The 8,463-nt window shown below is 41.1% G+C and overlaps 1 pseudogene; it reads left to right on the top strand.

Annotated features, from left to right (window-relative positions):
- The first annotated feature begins 519 nt into the window (after nucleotides 1-519).
- Nucleotides 520-1,949, top strand: LOC149225752 (putative aspartic proteinase GIP2 pseudogene; annotated as a pseudogene).
- Nucleotides 1,950-8,463: the final 6,514 nt, after the last annotated feature.

The following is an 8,463-nucleotide window of genomic DNA, read 5'->3' as shown; positions in this document are numbered from 1 at the left end:
CTCACGAAATTCGATGGCCAATCAGTGACCTACATGGTGTGTTGATCAGCTTCAGTCACTGTTCCCTAAAAATAATGCAAATGCCCTCGTGCTACTTGGAGAACGAGGCCCATAGGAAAAGGCGCAGCTTGCTACTCTGTAAAGCAAATTCCTTCTTATCCAAACACACACTGGATTGAAAAACAGATCGGGGTCGTGCTTGCCTCATTAAAAAAGGATTTCGAGTTAAGTGGACAAATGCCCTTTTCATTTCCGCAACAGTTTACTATGAATTGTTTTTGAGTGGTAGAACACGTGATAATAATTCGTGCATATAAAATCTTAGTGGAGCAATAAAATATCTCGGAATGGAAATTGAGGTGTTGGAGCACATGTTATGTCTGCCGCACGATTTAAGTATTTCGATTCCGCGGCCGGCCGCGCCATCAAACCAAGAGCCACACACGACTCTATTTATCAAAACGTTCTATTTATGGCACAACATCCATCATTGATAATACCTGCAATGCTCTACTAGCCTTCCATTCACGCAATGGCTTCTCTCAGTCTCCGTCTCCTCCTGATCGCTGCCCTCATGGTGTCATTCTGTCAATTGACCGCAAATGCTTCCCGGAGGCGCCCAAGGGCCCTCGTCACGCCGATCTCGGAAGACCCGGTTACGCTCCGCTACACCTTCCAGATCGGGCAGAGAACTCCAATGCGGGTCCTGCACTTAATGATAGACATTGAGCAAGACTACACTTGGCTGCCATGCACCAAGAAGAGCTACATATCCTCCACTTACCGCCCGGTGGCCTGCAATGCGCCGCTGTGTAAGTCGTATGAGCATTCGAGCTGCGCCACCTGCTATGCCGCCCGAGGCCCTGGTTGCAACAACCACACCTGTGCCGTGCCCAAACCAGGCGTCCAACTCGGGCAGGATGCGGCAGCGCTTCTCAGTAGCGACGGTCGGAAATCCGGCCCAATCGCTACGTTCCCTAGCGTGGCCTTCGCCTGCGCTGCCAAAGGAGATCTATCCGCTTTGCCTCAAGGAGCGGTTGGCGTCGCCGGAATGAGCTCGTCGGCGTTGGGATTGCCAGCTCAGCTGGCCGCTGCCGGGGGTTTTAGCCGCAAGTTTGCCATGTGTTTGACTGATGAGAATTCCGACGGGTTCCTATTCTTTGGCGATGACCCGCTCGTCTTTTTTCCGTTAAATGGCGCAACCCCGGGCAGGGACCTCTCCCGCCACCTCATCCGCACTCCGTTGATCAAGAACCCCGTCTACAACCACGCCTTTTATATCAGTGTGAAAAGAATAGAGGTCAACGGTGTTCGCGTGCCCATAGCTACGGAGTTGCTGCGAATCAACGCTGGTGGACGCGGAGGCACGAAGCTGAGCACCGTGGTACGCTATACCCAACTGGTGACTCCCATCTACAAGTCCCTGGCCGCCATGTTCACCAAGATGGCAAAGCAAATGAATATCTCGCGCGTAGCGTCGGTGGCCCCCTTCGGTGCGTGTTTCGATACGGCCGGTATAGGGGGCACTGCTCTGGGGTTCACCGTGCCTACGATCGACCTTGTTTTGGAGGGCAACGCTACTCCTACTTGGAGGATCTTTGGATCTAATTCCATGGTAGAGATCAACAATAAGGTGGTGTGTCTGGGTTTTGTCGATGCAGGCGAGAAGCCGGTGGCCTCATTCGTGCTTGGTACTTATCAGATGCAACAGAATCTGGTCCAATTCGATATTGCACGCTCAACATTTGGAATCTCTTCGGATCTGCTCTCGTTACATCAACAAACAAGATGTGCCAATTTCAACATGACAGATTCTCTGGAAGCAGGAATCCCTTCAAACATATAGATATGTAATAAGTTCTTCCAGCAGAGCATGAACACAGTAAACAACAAGGGAGATTTTGCTTTTCTACTTGCAAGTTAATGCAGTAGCGTGCTTCTCACTTGGCTACCAACAGTAACATCCTTGTCTCTGCATAAGTTTTTTATAATATCGATACTCTCTATGTATTTCCTTCTATGTTGCATTACGGTTTGGTTACGACTTTGATATGTGAAGTATTATTAAGCAATTTGCTGTGTCTTTTCTACCATCATCGTCTATGTTTTTTCCTACAGTATTTGTTATCAATGAAAAACACTTGAATTAAATGGGCATAAATTCATAGACATACCATGTGTGATACAGAAGTATGCTGTCAATGTTCCCTACATTATGTTAAAAAATATGAAGAAATAGCTCGAGCTACTGGTAACTCTCTGTCACATAATAAAAAGATTGCTTATCTCAAGATAAGGACCGTAGACGATGCTGTCTGGATCCATTCGGCATAATTTTTTTATTTTATTTTCTATTTTATTTTAGGTCAGTTTAAGTATTAATAAAATAAGAGTTTAAGCATTAATAAAATAGGAGTTTGTTGGGACACTTGAATATAATGCAGTAGGTTAGCTTTTTGGTATTTTTTTATCTTAATTGTAGATTTTATATATTCAGTAACTATTTTTATTAAAATTATAGATTTTATGTATTTAATATCATATTATCTTATTTGATGAAACAAAATCAACTCTTAACTTTGTTCATGTTTATTAGATACAATATGTTGATACACATAAATCTACAAGAACATAAACTTATGTATAATATGCACGTCGTTATAAAGTATAAGCGTGTAGAAGACGACACTGCTAGCAGAATGAACGTTCTTCCCAAGCCCTCGAATCAGACTACTCGGCCAATCCATTTCCGCGTCCTTACACTTGGAGACGTAAGGGTGCATATATTTAGAAGGTGACATAGGCTAACGTATGTAGATTACATGGTTTGTATAGTGTTTTTTAGTGCTCTGTGTCGGAACTTCGAGTGGTTGTGAGATTTTTCAGTATTCTGTTAGAGATAATTATTTCATTGCCTTCAGGCATTACTACCACAGTCAGCACCACTTATTCAGATTCCAACCGTTAACATTGCCTACCGCTCACCGCCTTAGCTTATTTAGAATTGAAGGGGCAGCACTGCCTCACAAAATCAATATGCAAATTGATGTACCTGACTTGTGTTTTTGTATAAATAGATATGCTCAACGAAAGACAGAAATCCTGCTCTCAATTTTTTTTTGTTTGTTTGTTTAATTTAGTAGTTGCAGTTGCTTTTGGGTATGTATTCACTACTGGACCAAGGGCATTTTTAAGACTTTTTTTAAGATAAAAGAAATCTTTTGTCTTAAAAATTTATTTTTTATTTTAGTTATTTTACATTAAAATTTAATATTAATTGAATTGTCTTAAATATAAACTTTAAGACAAAAATAGGTTGAGACAAAATATTTTAAGACAAAACTTTATATTTAAGACAAAAATAATTTAAGACGAAAACATTTTGAGACAAAACTTTATATTTAAGACAAAAGTAATTTGAGACAAAAATTTAAAGATAAAACTTTAAGTTTAAGACAAAATTATTTTAAGACACAACTTTATATTTAAGACAAAAGTAGTTTGCGACAAAAATATTTTAAAACAAAACTTTATATTTAATACAATGACCACTTTAGATCAAACCTATTTAATACAATTAACAATTAAGACACAAACATATCAATTTAAAATAATATTATCTAATTACAACTGCAAAATTGACTTTGACAGTGTGCCCTAAGTTGGCAAGCTTGTAGACAACTATTGCTTTGCGCCTATACTGAGGTTGTTATTTTACTTACCATTCACATTATCTTATATAAAGACAACGATTTGTTGGGCTCTTTTGTGGGGGTAGTCAACTAAGAAGAACGCGACAAGTTTTACTGACAAGATTTCCTAGACATCAATTCCTCTTCTGTCCCTTTCATATACACTGATACGATTAGAGACAACTTGTCTATTGTTGCATTCGACACTACTACATGGAGGGGGACTTTAAGACAATTTTTTAAGAGAAAAGAAATATTTTGTCTTCAAAATTTCAATATGAGGCAATAGTTAAGAAAGGTAAAGGTAAAGGATTAGGGGACTGTCTACTAGCATTCACTGAGTGGTTGGTTTACCATGGTTGTGAAGTGATATTCAACAATGGAAAAGCATTCCTAAGACACATAGCCACAGGGTAGATGAAGCAAATCGGGGTTTGTGTGAAGAACTTGTATAAGCTAGATGTGGAAGACTGTGCTACATTAAGCACTAAGGCAGAGAAAGTGAAGGTCGTGATGTCGATGAACTTTGGCACAAAATACTTGGTCATTTGTATCATGGTACCTCGAATATTATAGAACAAATAACCACTTGCCTCTGTAAAGGAGCACTTAAGCAATAGGATATCTGCAAAGGATGTACATTGCAGAAGTACATAAAATCCACATTCCATGATCAGGACAACAAAGCACATGCAGTCCTAGAAAGGATCCACTATGATGTTTATGGACCTTTCTCGACAACCTACACTGTCAGAACACAAATTTTTTGTCTTTTATTGATGACTTCTCACAGAAGTGTTGGATCTTCTTCACGTGGAATAAAGATGAGACATTCTCTGAGTTCGTAGAATTCAAGACACTAGTTGAAAAAGAAGCTAGCAAGAAGGTGAAGGCTCTGTTGTAGAGGCCACAACACCCTCCAAAATTTTGTCTTGCACTTAAATTTTAGAGCCTACTATGGATATTGTGGTTGATCGTTCCTTAGTCAATTATTGGTAAGTTGATGATCTCAAGCTCCCCTTTTTGATCTTAAGAGTCGTTCATGCTTTTATCTTTACATAGAATGTGTCATCTTTGGGCATGGAGGTAATCGCTTGTCATGCAAAGGGATGTTTGTTTTGCTTCAAGGGGAAATATTTATGAAAATGGGTTGTTAACACTCATTTCACACACTCTTACACAAGTGTTGCCTCTATCCTCCCAAAGTCTATAATCAGAGCTGCACTTGTCGTAAGCTACCACAAAGGTTGTTGCGTTAAGTGAAGTATGTGTTATATGTTCTGGATGGTCTATGTTGTATCGATAAGTTTTCAAGTGTGTGATTGTAGTGAAGTTTTATCACTATTCACATAAGTTCCACTGATCCCGCACTTAGCTAAATTTCGGAGTTTCCTTAGCAACCTAGCCGCATCCAACTTTCCTGAACTACGCACTTCACAAATGTAACCCTCAAGATTTTCTGTTGCTTGTTCGAACCGTGCAATGCACAGAAATCCCAACCTCCCTTACCATTCAAAAATGCGCAGTGGTTTCCTCCAGTGTCCTTCCCTCAGCCGAAACCCACTGTCTCCAAAAACTATGCAGTTTTGTCCCTTGACTACCCAATTTGCCTTACATCCTGAAATTGCATAGATGTGTCTTCCCAGGGCCTCGTCCCATAGTAGTGCCTTACATCCTAAAACTATGTAAATGTGTCTTCCCAGGGCCTCATCCCGCAACAGTCACTGCCCGTTGAAACTACACAATTATGTCTCTCACGGGCCACGAAGAAAGATGACATGATAGATGACTCTCAAGGAGCTGAGGAGAAAAATAAGCAGCCCAAGAAACCCAAGGTATGATAGAATATTAGGACCACATGAAGAATCCAAACGTTTAACCCTTTAGAGGCTAGGTATGGAAAACAAAGCACATCTTTTGAAATACACCTCTTAATGTAGCTTAAAAGTTTGCTTATCATTGTCGTATCATTCTGTCTTCAATGAAATTCATGGTTGCAAGAACTGAAAGTCATTCCATGTGTTTGCTATACGTGTCTTGCTCCCTTTCCCTTGTTTATTACATAGCTTAGAAGATGAAGTATTACCACTTGTTTATTTAAGCTACTGAGGTTGTGACCAACATGATCTTATGACTAACCAGGCATGATGCAAGGCATCCTAAGTGGGATGAAATATGTTTGATGATATGTATGTAGTCAGTACACTCCTCTGCATTCTCTCTTGCATCCTCCAACAATCTGTCAGCTTCTTTTGTGCACTTCCATCCATCTCTCGAAGACTCTACTTAAGTGGATGTCTCCACTCCTGGAGCCTCTGCATGCATTTGCCCTGCAGCAGTCTAAGGCTCCTCCTCCTTAGGAACCAATAGTCCCTCCACAGCCTGTAGTTGGAGCTCCTTCTCAAAGGGAAATTTGCATGGCCTTCTGCTCATCAAACTTGATATCTCTGCGAACCACTATCCTCCGACTGGTAGGCAAGTACACCCGATAGTTGTGAGGTGTATCAATGTACCCCACAAATATCCCCAACTCTGTTGTTGGCTCAAGATTCTTCTGTGCATCCTTCGTCACATGGAAATATGTTGATGAGCCCAAGATCCTGAAGTGACCCACATCAGGTCTCTTACTGGAGAAAGCTTCCTGTGGTGTCTTCATCCCAAGTATGCGATGCGGGCTTCTATTCTGCAAATAGACTAATGTGTTGCATGCCTCAGCCCACAAGTGAAGTGGTAGGCCTTGGTCATGCAGCATTTCCCATGCTACCCCTATAATAGTTCTATTCTTCCTCTCGGCCACCCCATTCTGTTGTGGGTTATGAGGTGCCGTCAACTCTCATTTAATTCCTTCCACTGCACAAAATTCCTTAAACCCTTGAAAGACATATTCTCCACAGTTGTCACTTCTCAAGGCCTTGATCTTCTTCCTGACTCTTTCTTGACCAAAGCTTTGAACTCACAAAACTTTGTGAAAGTTTGGTCCTTCTTCTGCACGAAAGAAATCCAGCATTTACAAGAATAGTCATCAATGAAAATCACATAGTAACTTTTCTTGACTGTGGATGCCGTCAAGAATGGTCCACACAAATCAGTATGAACTCACTTTAAAATAGCCTCTGCTCAACTATCTCGATCATGAATTGAAGACTTGGTGTACTTTCCCAAGGCACAACCTATGCATGTGTCAACTCGCCAATGTTCTGGCTTTGCACCAATTCTTCTTTCATACTCAATGCTGCACAATCATCTACCTCTAGCTTATAGAGATTCTTCACTCGAATCCCTATATTCTTGGTCTGACCCATGGCTATGTGTCTTAGGAACGCCTTTCCTTTACTAAAGACAACATCGTAGCCTTTGTCCTCCAACATTGTGACCGATACCAAGTTCTTCTTCAGTCCAGGCACATACATCACATCTATCAAGGTGAGAGGAGCTCCATGCTCCCTCTAAAAAGCAACCATGCCCACTCCTGAAACACTATACCTTCCATCATCACCCATCTCTATGTGCATCTTGAGGTCTTTCTCCTCCAAGGCATTGAATAAATTTTTATCACCAGTCATGTGGAATGAGGCTGCAATGTCAAGATACTAGACACAACCCATCATCGATGACACCATGCATGCGATGAGGGTAAAGTTCATTTTGAGCTGAGAGGCTAATGCCTCACCTTCCGATCCTTTCAAGGATCCCTTCTTGGACTTCTTCGATGGGCAATTAGTCGCATAATGTCCCATCTTGTGACAATTAAAGCATTATTACTTTAGACATGTCACCCTTCTTCCCTCCATGAGAAGAATTCGATTTGAAATGGGAAGCCTTCCCCTTCCCTTTCCTTGCCTTACTTGCTAAGGCCAAATTTTCTTCATCATCATTCTTGGATGAAGAACCATATCGTGTGCTCATCTTGATCTCCTCCTAGATAAGATCCGACCACAGTCATTCCCAATCTGGTAATTTCTCCCTTCCATTCACAGAGTCTTGGTAGCTATTCCAACTCTTCGGAAAGACAAGGAGAGCGAGGCTCACCATATCATCATCGGTAGTAGTTATTCCCACATTGCCAAGATCATCTCTGTAGGTGGTGAGCTTTTTCAGATATGTGGAAATAGTATCGCCTTTCTCCACCTTGATTCTTCGAATCTTATCCTTGAGCACCAATTTCCTCTGGTCACTATTGTTCTGGTAGAGGTCCTTCAATGTCTTCCACATTGAAAATGGAGTATCCTTCCCATGGAGACTCGAGACAATATGGTCTCAAACTCCCTCAAGGATGATCCGTCTCACCTTCGCCACACACTTCTTCCACTCAGCGAACTCTTGTGCATTAGTTGAAGCTGGCTTTGGGATTTCTTGATCAAGGAATTCCTTCAAGCCATTGTCTTCTAATACAGCCTCCATTCTAACTTTCCATGCTATGTAATTCGAGCTACCTTCCAAGGCATACTCGAGTCTCAAGCCATAGAATGCCATTGGCCAACCTTAAAGTATGATATGAATTCGATTTTCACCTGCAACCCTGAACTTCAAACTTCAAATTCTCTTCTCAGTATACTATTCACAGCTCTGATACCATGTAGAAAATCTATGATAGGTTAACCAGATAATGCAATATAAATCAAAGCATAATACTATAACCTACTTCTACTATCAACTTGCGAAAGCTTAAAGATCAAGCTAAAAAATATAACTAGAAGAAGAAGAATCAATGGCACAATACACATGAAAATACTTTGGGGAAAGTCTCAGATAAAAACCCCACAGTATTGTA

This window comes from Pinus tabuliformis, chromosome J (assembly GCF_031772625.1).
Source record: "Pinus tabuliformis cultivar Carrire ecotype Pingquan chromosome J, CPIR1, whole genome shotgun sequence".
In the NCBI taxonomy this organism is placed as follows: Eukaryota; Viridiplantae; Streptophyta; class Pinopsida; order Pinales; family Pinaceae; genus Pinus; species Pinus tabuliformis.
This window is presented reverse-complemented; position numbering and strand designations above follow the sequence as displayed.